Raw genomic sequence first — 17,939 nt, forward strand, 5'->3', positions numbered from 1 at the left:
ATTTCATAGCCTGTGTTTGATTCAAGGAGCACATCTCCAAAATTTCAGAAAATAAGTTACAAAATGGCAAGATGAGAAACTTAAAGAATGATTTGGATCAAAGAATTAAAGAGGGTAAGGGTCTTCTCGAGTGACACAGTGGTAAAGAACCTACCTGCCAGTGCAGGAGACACAAGAGACGTAGGTTCAGTCCCTGGGTGGGGAAGATCCCCTGGAGGAGGAAATGGCAACCCACTCCAGCATTCCTGCCTGGAAAATTCCATGGACAGAGGGGCCTGGTGGGCTACAGTCCATGGGGTTGTGAAGAGCCAGACACAAATGAGCACTCACAGCACACAGTACAAGAGTAACAAAGATAAGGATATGTTTCAGAGGAGATGTATTTCTAGGGAAATGCTTTCTGCTTATGTTTTGGGCTTCCGTCGTGATTCAGACATCTGGTAAAGAGTCTGCCTGCAATGCAGGAGACCTGGGTTTGATCCCTGGGTTGGGAAGATCCCCTGGAGAAGGAAATGGCAACCTGCTCCAGTATTCTTGCCTGGAGAATTCCATGGACAGAGGAACCTGGTGGGCTACAGTCCATGGGGTCAAAAAAGCAACTAACACTCTTTCCACCTAAAATGTAGAGGCATAAAAGTTTATAACCTATAAGCATACATGTTTGCATGGAAACTTGGATACATACTTAAGACTATGTGTTCTTCAATACTCTATTGCAGTACAAATTGGGGGTGACATTAACTGAAGTAATAATAAAAATAGCTCACACTGACATATTCTTTAGTGTGTGGTAGGCAATATTCTAAGAACTTCATGCATGCTGTGTGTGTTAAGCCACTACAGTCATGTCCGACTCTTCGCAACCCCATGGACAGTAGCCCTCCAGGCTTCCTCTGTCCATGGGATTCTCCAGGCAAGAATGCTGTAGAAAGTTGCCATTTTCTTCTCCAGGGGATCTTCCTGATCCAGAGATCAAATCTGGGTCTCCTGCATTGTTGGCAGATTCTTTACCACCTGAGCCACTAGGGAAGCCCCAAGAATCTCTGTATGTCCATTTTCATATTGACTTTTACATCTTTACAGTAACCCTATGATGTAAATAATTCTATTCTCAGATTTTAAGTCTTAAGCACAGAGAATTTATTTATCAAAAGTAACATAGAAAGAGCCAGGGCAGGGATCTGAACCCAGACATCTAGCTGTGGAGTGTCTTCTACATATAATTTTTATTTTGGATGACAATCAGCCTGTCTAAAAAGGAGCATATGCTCTTAACCTTGGTCATAAAGCTGAAAGAGCCCTTTATTGAAGGTGGGGATGGGAGAATAATAATAATTGTAATCGTTTCTCTTGTAGCATCTAACGTATCCTAAGCAAGCACTATACTTAAAACTTCATATACATTGTTTTATGAACTGATCAGTAAAGTATGCTTCGGTCCATTTTACAGATGAGTAAAACTGAAATTCTTTTCTAAGATCCTCAGGAACTTTCCTAAAATCGCACAAGTAGTGGTGATAGATCCAGACTCTAATGTAGGTCTGTCTTATTGCAAAGTTCCTTTTCTGGAAACTATTTGCTGCTTCTTATGGAATTAGTATTGGCATTCAGAAGATTTGAGAGCCAACAGTTATACATAATTTCTAATGCAAGGACCATGGCTACTGAGGGCATCTCTATACTGTATCTGAATGTATTTGTGGAACTGCCACAATTATAGAAGAAGGCAAGACTCGTGGTTTGGATGCTCAAATAACGGTATGTAGGAAAATTTAAACTGCGGGGGGTGGGGTGGTGGGGGGGTGGAAACTGATCCAAAATATCAAGAATGTAAGTTACCACGCAGAACATTGCAAGTGAAGACAGGTACATGCCCTTCACAGTCTCTCTCTCACTGTGGTAGCTGAGCCCGACAGAAATGTCACAGAACCAAGTGGGAAGTGAAATGGCCTGAATCTCCACTTCCAGAAAGGGAAAGAGGCCGTAGGACACTGGTATAAACTCAGAAATTCACAGTCTTCTTTTAACATCTTTACATCATGTCCCTGTTTTCAAACCATTTCACAATGTGGTGTTGATTTTTCTCAAGCCAGAGTGTTCAAAATGAAAATACAGACTGCACTGGATGGAAATGTAAAGTCACAGGAAGTGGTGAAATATACTGGGTAGAGATGCACTGAATCCCTTGCCTTATAGCAAGGTAGTCTGTGGCAGAGTTTCACAACATAAGTTTGAAGTCCAGACAGTTCAAACCCAACCAAGCACTTTGGACAAGTAACTACTCTAAGCCTAATTTTTCTGTCAATCAAGAAGAATAATAGTACTTACCTAGGATCTGTGGTGGAGAAGGCAATGGCACCCCACTCCAGTACTCTTGCCTGGAAAATCCCATGGACAGAGGAGCCTGGTAGGCTGCAGTCCATGGGGTCGCACAGAGTCAGACACGACTGAAGTGACTTAGCAGCAGCAGCAGCAGGATCTGTGGAAGTGAAAAAGAAAAATGAATATGGATTGCTTAATTTAGTGTCTGATGAATCGTATGTGCTCAGTAAATAGAGCCCAATATAATTATTAGAAGCAAGCTTTAGGATACAGAATCAGGAATCACACCTGCCTCTCTAAAGCCAGATATGTTCAAAGGTTTTTACATTGTGACCTGTCTTTAAATTATTACACCCTGTATGGTGACCATGATTCAAACCTGTAGAATTTACTGTCCGCATCTTCTGCTGCTTCTAAGTTAGCCTTGGTTTCCTCACCTCTTAAACAGGGATAATGACAGGGATAAACTGCCTCCTGAGGTTGTTGTAAGAACTGAGTGAATTATGACAATAAAGCACTTTGGACAGTACCAGCACATGAATGGCCAACTTGTCTATTTTAAAGTCCAACCTGAAGCTTTAAATGGGATGTTTCTGACACAGAAATCTCTCAGAGTCTGATGTCTTATAGTTCCCCCTTTGGAAATGGGAGTTCTTAGAAAGGACTGGTGCCACTGTTGGGTAATCATAATCCATTTAGCAGCCCCTTGCTTAACCTGGTGCATTCGTCTTAGGAAGTATGCAGTGGTGGAATTAAAATAGAGCAAAAGGAAACAAGACTAGATCAAATGAACTAATCTAGTAATACTCTGCGGTGTCCATCAAAGGTTACAAGTTGTGATTTTTCCCCATCAGGAAGGAAAGGATAAACCTATCAAGGGTTTACAAGTCACCTATAAGTGAGGAGACAACAATGGAAGAGGTGTTTAATGAAGGAGATGCTTCTAAAATCTGATGAAACTCATATTGGGATTCTGCGGTCTACCACCTCAGACTAACAGCAGAATCCTCTGAGAAGCTTTTAAAAAATTCTGTAGCCTAACCTACCCCAGACAAAACACAAGGTTTTCTGTGATAAGATCTGCATTATCAGGTTGTTGGTATGTTGGTTGGTTTGTTGTAAAGCTCCCCAGGGCCTTTCAATGGTAAGACAAAGTTACAAAGTGGGGTATATAAAAGTTCTGGTAAGGCAGGTTCTAGGATAGAGACAGAATGACAAAGGGCAAGTGCTTGAATGGGGGGGAGTGGTTCTATTGTCTGTAAAACTAATGTTCAACATTAATGGCTCACTTAGCTGCTGTCTATATCTGGTGGTAAAGCAAATTAACTCAAATGCAAACAGCTTATATGTACACATTCCCATACATTTATTTCAATCCCTAGTGGTGCTCTAAAAGCTAATTACAATGAAAAGTCATCCTGTGTGAAAATATACATGCAATTCTTCCAGTTAATTGCTTGGAGCTTTCATTTTGTCCACAATCCCAAGTGGAACAGGAGTTTTTTTCCCGCTTAAGTAACAGACAACCTGGGTAGCCTTTAAAAATGCCTTCAGCATGACTATTGTCTGTTGTAATTTCTTAAACCAAATTTATTAGATAAAATAACCCTACAAATAATGTTAGGTTACTATAGGTTTTTCTCTGGTCACACATCTTTCTGTCAAAGGAAGCACTGAACATTATAGAATTTCGTCCAATAAAAAGGGTGGGTGTGTCTCAGTTCCCAGTGGGAGATAATATTTGCAGTCACAAGTACCCATGACCTCAGTCCTAGACCTTGAAGTTATTCTCATAGGCCTTAAAGCATTTATATCTGTGTCCAGTAGGGATGGCATAGTCCAAGGAAATAAAACCCCTTTCTACAGAGCATCCCAAAAAGTACCTCATAAGGACAGCTGGAATGTTGAGCTGACAAGTAATGTGAGACCATCTTGAGATCTTTAGTGCCCTTTGTAAAGAAAAAATGAAGATTCTAGATTGTCTTCTCTCTTTCTTCCTTAAATTCATCAAAATCATTTTTAGATTATGTATTTGCATTGGTCAAAATGGAAAGGAGGATGCAAAATAACACACTATTTCATCTGTGCCACCAGCATCTTCCCCAACAAACCCCTCTACAAACCCGAGGAAAGTTGGGGGCAACAACCAGTGGAGTCAGCTGCAATTTAGAAGCAAGACAACATCTCACATGAATGTATTCTAAATTCTTGGTTTACACCTGTTCTTCTCTGATGTGAATATTTTCATATTAGACTCAGAACAAAGGTATGGTGGAGAGTTACAAAATTACTTAAGAAAAGCATCTAATGAAAATTAAATGCATTGCATAGGACATTTTAAAAATGTATGTAAATGGTTATTATTTGATATAAACTTCCAATATTATATGTAATATATATCAAGTGCTTTGTTATAGCAAATACTTGTCTAAAGTAGGTTTTGTAACCCCAACACAGCATGCATAGTCAGGAGACAGACATTCTGGAATAACAGTCTAGTGTGCACACAACATACACAGGCCCCCCAACAAAAATAGAACTAAAGTCTAATATATAAATCGCTTCATAATGGATGTTTATTCTATCAACAATAAATTTAATAGTTAGATGAGCTCTGACGAACCCTTGGATCCAAATTTCCTTTAATAGTGTATGTGAAGAAAGAGGTGATGCATTGGTTAACGTTACATGTCAATACATTAATGTTAAAGTTCAACAAAATTGTACAAAAATAAAGTGAATTATTTATTCTTTGCAGAGAAAATATACCTTCAATTAAGGTGATGTATGTGTTTAAGCACATTATTGAAACAGGCAAAATATTTATGAGACCAATTTTAAAAATCAGTACTGTAAAAAATGTTTTCCCACTGGTTATTGGCCAACAGTGGTCACAGTTCAAAGACTATATTGTCCTATCTGGTTTCTGAATGATCTTTCTCCCTTCACCAATTCTATTTTTTATAGCTCTTGTTCCATTTAAATCCTCAATTTCTTAGGGATTTGCCATCACTCTCTCAAACATTGTTTTCAATCTCAATATAAATTGGCTCTGCCTCTTGCATTGTTTCTCCAAATACTCTTCTTGTTAAACAAGGGCTTCTATTTCTAGAATTCTTATTAGGAACAAGTCCAGGTTCCTTCTCAAAATATTTGCAAGTGCCCTGCCTTCAGAAGACAAAAGAAATCTTCCTTAAGTTGAGAGGAAATAAAATAAGACCACCCATATGCTTTCAAAACACTCAAGAGATTTCATGGCAGAATATACATTTGTTTTAAAGTACAGAGCATTCTTTAAAAAAAAAAAACTTTGCAGTGTGAATTTAAGCAAAGTACAAGAAATAGCTGAACTCTGCAAAAATTCTAAAATGAATTGTTGACTACTTAAAGGAAATAGATGTTATAAATCAGATAGTGGAATTCTTTTTTCAAGAGTGAAAGACGAGAGAAGTGGTATCAAAACCTTAGACGAATTGGAAGTTATCTTCATGAAACCACATGTAAAAGCCACAAAAAATCTCTTAGAAAATTGGAGAGTGAGTATTCTTTTTGTTAAGCCTCCTTCCTTTTCTGTGTATTGCTTTTTATTTGTTTTTTAATTGTCTGAATTCCCTGATCACTGAGAGATGGAATAAGTTATGGGATGCTGAGAAAGAGTCTGGGAGCACATAGAACTGATACCTGCACAACTCACTTTGCATGGTGTGGTCTGAGACACCTGCCAGTCAGTTCCAGTTTCTAGCCATTGAGGGAGCAAACAGGGGAGCCTGGAGAAAGAAAAAGTTTTGATCAACTTAATTGACAGTCATCATGTGATTGCATCTTCTGGTTGAAGAAGATATTTGGGGTGTTTACTTTCACCCTCTTTACCTACTTTGGTTTAGTCGTTTGTTCCCATAACTGTAGCTCAGTCATGTCCTACGGTATGCCAACCCCATGGACTATAGTCCTCCAGGCTCCTCTGTCCATTGGAATTTTCCAGGCAAGAATACTGGAGTGGGTTACCATTCCCTTCTCCAGGGGATCTTCCTGACCCAGGGATCAAACCTGGGTCTCCCGCATTGTAAGCTAATACTTTACCATCAGAACCACTAGGGAAGCCCCAACATTAAACTAGTATAATGATATATAGATATCAGTGAAGAAAAGAAAAAGCCAATGAAGCTAGAAGCATTTTGTTTTTCTTTTATTGACTCTTCTGTTAAAAGGAGATTGTGATTTTTTTCCTCTCCCCATTGATACAATATAAATAAGCACAAGTCCACCCTTATTAGAAACAAAACCTCTTTGAGCCTTTGCTTCTCAGAATTATTATAAAGTTAAAATGCTTGAAATCCCATAATGCAGATGTTGACACCTCAAATGCAGACAGGATGCAGAAAATTAAGAAATAACCGAAGTGACCAAATGGGAGACAGAAGGGAGTGGTGAAGACTGTGATAAACAAGGGAACACGTGCTAATTCTCAGTAGGAGGCGGCTGCCAGTCAATTTCATCACCAGCTAGTTATTCCCCTGCGGGCATGATGGCCCAAAGTTGCCAAACATTCTGATAATTTTCAGAGAAATCAAAAAATCTAGATTCTTGGGTGAAGTTTTACTCTAATTCAAACTTGTGAAAACATCAAAGTGAGCCAGTATTGAATGAGTCAATTTTTGTAGGCAGTCTGAGATCAGTGGTCAAATACACATAATGTATTTAATGAAAGTACCTTCTTATTAGTCTCACTTTTATTTGATTATGAATTAAATAAGTAAATTATTAAGGATGTTCCATTAAAAAAAAATCAAATAAACATAGAACTTCGGTGTCATTTGTTTGTTTTGGAATTGCAGCAATACAGTGTTAATAACATTTGTGGTCTGGCCAGCCTCGATGAAAAACGTAACTTTGCAGCACTGAGGGATCCTCTGGGCCCTGGTGGCAGTCTGACGGGTCAACAATAGCTTAAAAAGTACATTCAAGTAAAGAGAAAGACTGTTACAGATGCTGTGCTATGCTTAGTTGCTCAGTCGTGTCCGACTCTTTGTGACCCCGTGGACTGTAGCCCGCCAGGCTCCTCTGTCCATGGGATTCTCCAAGCAAGAATACTGGGGTGGAATGACATGCCTTCCTCCAGGGGATCTTCCCAACCCAGGGACTGAACCCAGGTCTCCCGCTTTGCAAGTGGATTCTTTACTGTACACATGCTGATCCAAAGTCTAATGGAAAAGAGACAATCCCAGAATCTGACAGCATGGACTCTCAAACTGCAAGTTAATGAGCACTTTGATGAAGGAGCCCAGGTGGACTTGGAGATGAACTACCAATCTTTGGTGCTTCTCTGGGCATCTGCTCAAAATGCCATTTTTACTAATTCTAGTCACATGACAAATAGCCTAATGTGGAACCAGCAGGTGATGCAAAATTGCAGGGCAAAGAAATTTCAGGACATAACACAGCATAGTCTTATGAATGTAGAAGCAAATGAAAACTGAACTAGAAAAGCACAATTTGGGGAATAAAGTGCAAAGACCTGCATACAACAAAGGTTGGATTAATCAAATGAAATAACACAGCCAATCAGATGGAAAAACTAAAATAAAATAAACCCAGCACTGAAGAAATCGGTGATTAGAAATGAGAAGTGAAAGACACAAAGGAATAGCCTCAGTGAGAAGCTGAACCCAGGAATCTGTTGGAAAATACAAAACTTATTTGAAAAACTGTCAAGGTTTATAAAGGAAGCCTGTGTGCAAGGCCCCCAGTCCGTCAGCAGGCAAATCTCCCAATGGAGAAAGAAATGGATTTATTTGGCTTCCAACTCAGTGGGAAGAAATTGGACCCTCAATATGTAAAGTTCACAGTTAATATATCTTTCCTGTTTCACATTGCAAGTTTCCACTACCATTTATTGAGTACCAGGGTGCTGCCTACAAGAGGATACAGATCATTGCCTTGCAACTGTGGCCAAGAGAAAATTGTCCAAATGATTACACCCTCATACAGGTGGTTCAAAAATGAGCATGAGGAAAAAATACATATGTTTATGCATGCTGCATTTAAAAAGATGGCAAACACCATCACTGCCTGTTCAGACAGAGTCTTGTAAGGGTCTCCAAAGACCAAGAAGTCTTCGTTATGTTTCTTTCGGAGTGCCTGCTGTATTGTAAGCACAGTGAGGACATGAGTGTTGCCCTTGTTCACTGATGCCATTCTAGACCCTCATGCGGTGCACAACACAGAGCAGGTATAAAAAAAAATTGTGGAATGAAAAGTAAATGAAGTAAAAAATGAATTAAACCAAATAGCACAACCTTGCCTAATAATGATAACTACTAAGTGATGAGTGGGCTTCCCAGGTAGCTCAGCTGGTAAAGAATCTGCCTGCATTGTGGGAGACCTGGGTTCGATGCCTAGGTTGGGAAGATCCCCTGGAGAAGGGCATGGACAGAGGATCCTGGCAGGCTACAATCCGTGGGATCTCAGAGAATTGGACACAATTGAGCACAGCACAAATGATGACTAACTGTTATCAAATCAGGTCTTGCTGCACACTACTTATAAAATCAGTACTCACAAATGTTGATAGAAAGGAAGTTTGCTTTCAATCAGAGTGCCCACAATCTGGGGAAATGGTGGTCTCAGCATCCCCCAAAATCTACCTCCAAAGATCCTATACAGCCCTGAAAGCTTTTAAAGGGAAACAGAGAAGTTACCTCAGTTTATCACTGAGATGGGGGGTCAGAGTTGTTACCATTCCCCACTTTATGCAGGCTTGTTGACTCCTTGTGACCTTTCTTTAGGTGCAAACCTGTTCACACAGTTTGTCTGAGAGATTATTGAAGAAGAAACTAGGGAAGAAATCTAGTAATCTATTAATTGCTTATTCTTCATTCCTACTTCTTTGAACTATGACGAGAACAAAAAAGTTAGGCAAAGTATTGTGTGGTCAAAAGGTAGGAATGGTGTGCCAGGACCAGAGATGAGTAGAGCTTGGTGTGCTTGATTTAAGGTTACTGTCAAGACAAAGTGTCGCCTCCTGCAGAGAGCTCTTTGCTACAAAGAACTTTTTCCTGCCAAAATCTGCTCCCATAATTACTATGCCTCTAGCTCCTCCAATGTTTCTTACGATGATTTTCAGGTTACAGAGGAGGCGTCTGAGGCTAAGAAACTGTGAGGGACTGAATTGAAGTCACATGACTACTAGTGAGTAGCAGAAGTGAGATGTGAACCGGTGGCTAGTTAAACTCTAAAAGCGTACTGCTTTCTTTACACCATTCTGTTTAGCTTTGTAAATAATAAACTTCGGGGGAGTGGTTTAAGCTAGTCAAAGTAATGCAAGACTTAAATCCAGGTAATTTACTCTAATCCATCTGCCCTTATAACCACAGTTGCCATAGCTGCTTTGTTTTCCTCACCGCAGCCCCAGAAAACGGTACCTATTTTAGCCTGATCAGAAGCCCCCAGCACACTCTGGCTATGTAATAAATGTTGATGTCAGAGCTGCCATAAGAACCAGAAGTCATTTCATTTTATATCAAGACGCGAGCCACCATCTGGAGGACCAGATATGCCAATCTTAATTTGAAGCCAGATTTTCAAATCTGACTCCAATGCAAGGGAAATGCTTATCAGCATTCACACTGAAAACTTGGGTCACTCTGCCCAGCAAACATTCATTTTGTCAGGACCCTCTTTCATGAGTGAAAGTGAATGAATTCTGCAAACAGCTAGAGCCCATTTCTGTATTAGTTCAGACTCCTGTTTGACAAGGGTAGAAACTCACTTGAGCAAGAATGAAACACAAGAAAGAAATGTATCATAACGGTATAGAATATCTCCTTGAACCTAAAGGAAGGAATACATCGAAGACTCAGAAATAGACCAAAGATGGGGTTACCTCCTCTCTCTATCCCTCTACTCTGTAAACTAGTTTTTGTTTTTGTTAACTTACATAGTTACACATGGTCAAACCTACAACTTCTGTGATGAAATCCAGTCATTCAAGAGATGAAGCAAATGGGTATAAGAATTCCATGTCCCCTTTGATCTATTTTGGTCAATTACCCATTCCTGGCCAATCAGCTAAAGAGGTAGGGGGTCATATTTTATGAAATATGATTGCCTATACTATAGCCATATAAAGAGAGCAAACAGTGAGGGGCTTGTCTTTGTAAGGAGGAGGGGACTGAGGGAAAGTGGGTTTTGAGCAGATTAATCATTCTCTGTTGCCCTCTGTACTATTATGTATATGCACTTATAAAAAGAGAAATATCCCTATGGGGTACAATTACATACAGAGTAGAATTGGAGGGGAGAGGTTACTGATTATAAAGGTTTACACAGATTAATATTTATTAAAATTAACTGGATCTTTGAACACTCTAGAATTCAGTAAGCCTTAATGCATAAAATAACTATTAAAAATTCCCACAACTGTTCTGTATTATGTAACTCCTCTCCTCCTCATCTATTTCTAGAAATCACCACACTGTGTCAGTATCATGGTAGGCATGCACCATATGATTCTGTATTGAGAGTCACCTACTTCCAGGTCTTCTAGTTGTTACATTACTTACTATGCTTTCATGTGAGGTAAATGTTTCTAACCCTGCTAGGAACTCCAGCTCAGCCTTTTCGAATTTTCTCAGTGATCCCAGGAGTTCTGTCTTTATCTGTTTGGTACGGATCTCATTACTTTCAACAGCTCTTATCTCCCTGCCTGCAAAATCATCCTCCAGGCGAAGAGTTTTAAAAAAATTTTTTACCACCACCCTTTTCTTGTGATGATGGTACAATTGACTCTCCATAGACTAATCGCATTTCAGAATCATTGTATGTGCGGATAGATTTATGTGGTGTTGAGCTTATCACAACCAAATCTTTGGGGAAGAAGTTCCCCTTTTGACATAACTCTACTAGGAATTTTTGTTTGTTTGTTTTTCAGAGCTACCAACTGATCTGTAATCCTCTCAAATATAAAGAGCCTTTTGCCTTCTGTTTTTCATTTAACTTTTTGATCAGCTAATGTCATCTAGGGCAAGAACTTCCTTTTGTTCAAGAAAGAACTGCTTTCCATTGTGAATTCTACTCTAGATGGTGATGTTCTCATGTGGTAATGTCTAACAAGACTTTCTAGTACTGTGGAAATAATTTCTATTTTGATGGATATAGTTAATTAAAATCATGGATTCTGGCTTACCTACATAAAGTAAGTACATGTTTGGAATCAACTCAATGAGTATATACTGTGTGCTTATGCTGTGCAAGTAACTGGGCAAAAAAAAAAATGAAGATGACTCAAATGTTGTCCTGTCACTTTAAGGTAGTCACGATCTATACAGTCTGTCTATAAATAAGTCCAATCAACTCTCTTGTCTGGAAGAAGTCAATATCAGATTAATTTATAGACAATTTCCAAGGACTACTATGAATCATTTTTCCTGATTTAACTCAATTCATTAAAACAGATATGAGGTTTGCTTCTTCATGGTCCACTTCTCAACTGACAATAATAACTATTATTCTTTGAGTTCCTTCTATGTGTCAGGCTCTGTGCTAAGTATATACATACACATACACAAACACAAGTTATTCAAATATGTGACCAAGTTTGAGACCCTTGCTGTTGCTCATTTTTATACATACATATATGAATCCACCAAGGGATTCCAAGGCATAGTCAAGGGTGAAACCTTAGCTTTTAGTTCCACTAGTCCAAAATGAATGAGAATCTCTGGACAAGCAGTCAGGAATCTGTGTATTTTAAAACCTACCAGAGACTGCCCAGTGAGTGCCTGAGAACTGTTAACGTGATGATGTCTTTCCATCTATCTTTCACTCCATTTCACACTTTGTCTCCTGGTCTTCAGTGGAACATGAAACTTTGAGTTTCACATTCTCATTCTCTGTCAATTATATGACATTCTTGAGTGGGAAAGGGACAGCTCTGTGCAAAGGTTAAGTGCTTCAACATTTAACCTTGGACTCCACTATCTTGGGGCTATATCCTAGCACTGTAATTTACTAACTATGTGAGCTTAGGCAAGTTAACCTCTCTGAACCTCTTGTTCCTCATCTGTGAAATGAAGATAGTAATAGTGCCTGGGATTAAATGAGATAATGCATGCAGCTAGGCTGTTATGAAAAACAGGGAAAGAATGGCCCTCCACATTTTTTTTCCCACAGAAGGGAAAATCTTTTGCCTATTCTTTCAAAAATGTTTCCAATGAATATTAAAAACTGTGGTGTTGGCCTAGAAAAAATCCTTGTCAGAGTGAAGTCCCTGGTTAGTTATCATGTATGTTCTTGTTTTTTTAATTTTTATTTACTTATGTATTCTGCTGTGCCAGGTCTTAGTTGCAGCACAGGGGTCTGTTAGTTGTAGCAGGCTGGATCGTAAGTTACGATGTGCTGACTCTTTGTTGTAGCGTGGCACGTGGGCTCTAATTCCCAGACAGGGATCCATCCTAGGCCCCCTGCATTGGGAGTGTGGAGTCTTAGCCACTGGACCACCAGAGAAGTCCCCTATTACGTGTTTTGAAATGAATGGTGAACTATCATACATTGTTGGGTTTTTCCTTTTTTATATATATATTTTTTTCAAGTAACAATATTCCACAGCAAATCATTCTTTATTTTAAAACTTTTAATTGGTGGATCATTGTTCTACAGGACTGTGTTGGTTTCTGTCATACATCAATATGAATCAGCCATAGGTATACATATGACCCCTCTCTCTTGAGCTTCCTTCCACCTCCCAGCCCATCCCACCCATCTAGATTGTCACAGAACAGCTGATATAAAAATCATTCTTAAAGTTCTCTTTGGCCTAAATAATTTACAGCAACCCTCTCCACCCTTATCGATGTCATTATGAGTTCATTTTCCTTTAAATAATCTCACAGCAAAGAGAGAACATACGGTGAATTATGAGTTACAAGTAGAATGCCTTCCCCAAAACCTGTGTAAAGATGGCAGAAATCAAAGGCAAAGCTATCTGAGGCTCTTCCAAAATTTTCAAGACAGCCTGATCATTATAAATATGAGTGGTCCATTTTCTCAAAATTAAACTACATTAGTGTTTTGTTTGAACTTCAATTTCAAACTGGCTTTTTTTCCTGGCATTTAATTACATTCTGATAGAGGAGTCACTTCCCAGGTGGCACAGTGGTTAAAAAGAATCTGCCTGCCAGTGAAGGCGATGTGGATTTGATCCCTGGGTCAGGACGATCCCCTGGAGAAGGAAATGTCAACCCACTCCAGTATTCTTGCCTGGAAAGTTCCATGAACAGAGGAGCCTGGTGAGCTACAGTCCATGGGGTTGCAGAGTTGAACAGGATGAGCACACACATCCAAAGGAATAGGTAATAGTCAGTGCTGTAGTGAGTGGTTAAGAAAACAAACTCCCAAACCTGAGGACCTAGGTTCGTATCATGACATTTCAGCTTCTAAGCTGTGTAATTTGAAGCAAGTTACTAACACCTCTGGGTCTGTTTGTGCTGTAAAATTGGAGATATTAATAGTAGAATGGTTCCTATCTTATGACAACTGAATGAATTAATCTAAGTGAAGCGCCTAGCACAGTATGTGGCATATTGTAAGTAATTTCAAATATTTGATATGGATGGTCAGTCCTAGGTGTTCATTGGAAGGACTGATATTGAAGCTGAAACTCCAATACTTGGGCCCCCTGATGCAAAGAGCTGATTCGTTTAAAAAGACCATGATGCTGGGAAAGATTGAGGGCAGGAGGAGAAGGGGAGACAGAGGATTAGATGGATGGATGGCATCACCGACTCAGTGGACATGAGCTTGGGTGAACTCCAGGAGTTGGTGATGGACAGGGAGGCCTGGTGTGCTGCTGTTCATGGGGACACAAAGAGTCGGACATGACTGAGCGACTGAACTGGAACTGGATTCATAATATCACTATTAAACATATATCTTAAACCATTACAAATTACAACCTCTGAGCCAAATCCAACTCACCTCCTGTTTTTGCAAATAAAATTCTATTGGAACACAGTCCCATCTTTACATGTTGTCTCTGGCTGCTTTTGTGCTTACATGGGCACATTGAGCAGTTGAGACAGAGACCACTAGGCACCCAAAGCCTAAAATATTTACTATCTGGCCTCTAGCTGTTTACAGAAAGTTTGCTGACCTCTGCTATAAGCAAGGGACTGTGCTAAATTTAATCCTCACAACATGAAAAATAATTTCTGTATATAACACTATGTGGTTACTGTGTTATCCCTATTTTGCATAAGAAGAAGCAGAGACTCAGAGTTATTATGTAAGATAATACACTCACCAGTCACACAGCTAGTAAATAGCAAAATTGGAACTTAAAGCATTTTTATGACTCCAAATACATGTCTCAGATGAGGTTATGTAGGTCTTTAATGATGTGTGCCAACTGTGATGGTTCCTAGTTACTTTGCTTACTTTGGCTCTAATCTCATATGTGGATGGCACAGAGTACATATTTTTAAAGTCCATCTTCAAGACAGTCAGTTCCATTTCATCCATGTTGTGAACTCGTGCAGGTTGCTATGCTTTATCTAGTCTGTTTTCCCGTCTCCATCTTTGTTGACATCCAGCTTCCCCTTCTGGGAGGGAAATATTTGCCTTCACCAACAGCGTTGCCTGCAGACAGCCAACTGTGCCATTGATGGGGAGGGTTGTAGGCTGTGGCTTTGTTTCCTCTTGGCTGCCCTGTAGGTAGTTAGGTGAAAGCCAATTGAAATGCCAAGTGTCTGAAGCTTTGCCTGCCAGAAGCTTATTTTGTTGAAGAAGGTTTGATTTCCCTTTGATTCACTTTTGAAAGATGTTATATGCATAAGAATTAAGTCCTAGGAGCAATGTCCCATGAGATCAATTTGCAAGACCCTTTAGTTTAGAAAGAAAGATCATTCTCTAGTGTCTATGTTGGTTTGATATGGAAATACATACACTTGCCCTACATCTTGATTGCCAGTGTGCTCAGAATTTGCTTTGTAAAGTCATGCATTAAATCCATACTCTCTGCACCTTAATGTTCCTTTTTGGCATCTGCATATAGACACTGTCTAAAGGATGAAGCCCTTAGGCCCAAGAAGAATATGATGGACTAAATCTCAAATCTATGCCTTCATAAAGCCATCTTTGTTGTTGACTGAAAGCAGGACTGAAAATTCTGGTGACTATAAATCCAGACAGTATACTTCCACTGATAATCAGGTTTCTTACAGATCTGAGATCCTCTGTGCTAGACTCAGAACGACAGTTGGTAGTTCATTTTGCAAAAGGGCTTATTCCAAAACTCTAAGAAAGACATTATTAGATTGCCAAGTGATTTTGGAGTTTTCCAGTTACATAAAAGCATCTCCTCAGGATCTTTTGCTTCATGAAATGTTTATAAAGCCTAATTAGCATTTATTTGTCCTCACTATGCACAGAAGTTGCCTGGATAGTACTATATACATTTTTTATATTAAATAGTACTATCCAGGCAATTTTTATAAACAATTATTTTTTTTTAATCAGAAGTTAATTACTTTACAATATTGTGGTGGTTTTTTCTATGCATCGACATGAATCAGCCACAGGTGCACATGCGTCCCTCGATCCTGAACCCCTCTCCCACCTCCCCCTCCACCCCATCCCTCTGGGTTGTCCCAGAGCACCAGCTTTGAGTGCCCTGCTTCATGCATCGAACTTGCACTCCAGGCAACTTTTGTGTGTAGTCATTCATGCCACTGTACCATGGAAATCATATGCCTTAGTGAAGAGTCTTGGTATGATTTTACCCTGCAGTCAACCTTCAGTGGTCACACAGCATCATCGACTCAATGCACATGAATTTGAGCAAAAGTCGGGAGATAGTGAAGGATAGGGATGCCTGGTGTGCTACAGTCCATGGGTTTGCAAAGAATTGGACACAACAACTGAATAACAAACGGTACCTGGCATTATGATGGGTGCTGGGGAAGTAAAAGCATGAGGATATATTAGGGTCATCTGTGTGCCCAAACTTTCCTTTCATTTCAAAGAGTCTTCTTTCTTCTCTCACTTAGGATGTCATTTGTGAGTTCTCTGCCAGAGTTAAGGATGCCCTGACAGGGTCATCAGTAGTACTTACAGTTTCTAAGAGTGACATGGCAAACTTTGTGTGTGTGTGTGTGTGTGTGATGGAGCTCATGGTTGTTTTCTGAAAGTGTAGCCTTGGAACGTCATTTATACATTATGCATTTCATTCAGCTCTAGTTTTTATGCAAAACAATGATTGTATTCCTTAAACAATCTAAAGTCTTTCTGACTATTACCATTGAAACTAATACTTGAGATTTAAGGTGACATTTCCTCATTCCATGAAAGAAACGTGTGCTATTTTATGATTAAATATGAATTATTAATCACAAAGCATATTCTATATAATTTTAAAACGCATATTCAGTATTTCAATATAGCATTATTTTTAGAAATCAAATAAAATTCCTAATGTCTTAACTCACATTATGAAAACTTAGGCTTGGAACTTGACTGTGAGAGACACAGAAAAACAGTCTTAGAAGGAGTTTGGAGGGAATATGCCACTGAATGAATGCATATGAAATCACTAGCTTTCAATTTTACCTTTATAAAAAGTTCTATGAATTTAAAAGAAAAAAAGTGGTTGAAATAATTAAACTAGATACTCAACTTGTATTAATGAAGCCTCAAAGCTCATTAGCAGTTTTAGTAGCCACATCACACGCATGATCATTCACTCAGTCATATTTGACTCTTTTTGACCCCATGGACTATACCCACCACGCTCCTCTGTCCATGGAATTCTCTAGGCAAGAATACTACAGTGGGTAGCCATTCCTTTCTCCAGGGGATCTTCCCCACCTAGGGACTGAACCCAAGTCTCCTGGTGTCTACTGCATTGGCAGGTGGAGTCTTTAACACTGAGCCCCGTACTACATCACATAGAGGCCTCATTCTGAATTCACTGTCCATTTAAATCTGTCTCCTTTTTTCAGAGCCATTGCTGCTGTTAAACCTCTTTTCCATGTATACTTACACCTTTTTTTCTAATAGGTTGTATCTAATATTTATCTCTCTTACTTCTTGCTATCTTCAGCTCATTATCCCATGAATTTCTTTCAAAATCTTAGCACCAGCCTCTCATTTATTAGCTCTCCCTGATAGATCCCCAGCATCTTTAGGGGTAGATAGCAGGCACACTGAGTCTCCATTGTACCAGGCTCCTTTGGACCTCCTGGGTCTCTATTCCAAACTGTGAAGCTAGCAATCAATTCTACTAGACCTTTTTAAAGAGTTTATGGCCATCTGATGTCTTTTGAATATAAACTTAAGTGACCAAAGGGGCCTTTTGAATGGTCTTTCTAAAGCTTAATAATTAACCAACAATTTTATCACAATGGACTATAGATCTCATGTGATTGACCATCAGTGCTTTAGCTTTGCTTCTAAAACCTATTTTGTAGAAAATTAGGTTGTAATTTTTTGCATTGTTAAATGATATTTATCTGAGAAACTGACCCAAAAGAGTTATTGTACACTGGTGGTTAAGAAAAGGGTTTTTATTGTGAAAGTTAATGAACACAATACAGGTCACTTTAATTGTATTTTATATGTGAACG

Source organism: Oryx dammah, unplaced genomic scaffold (assembly GCF_014754425.2).
Source record: "Oryx dammah isolate SB20612 unplaced genomic scaffold, SCBI_Odam_1.1 HiC_scaffold_9, whole genome shotgun sequence".
In the NCBI taxonomy this organism is placed as follows: domain Eukaryota; kingdom Metazoa; phylum Chordata; class Mammalia; order Artiodactyla; family Bovidae; genus Oryx; species Oryx dammah.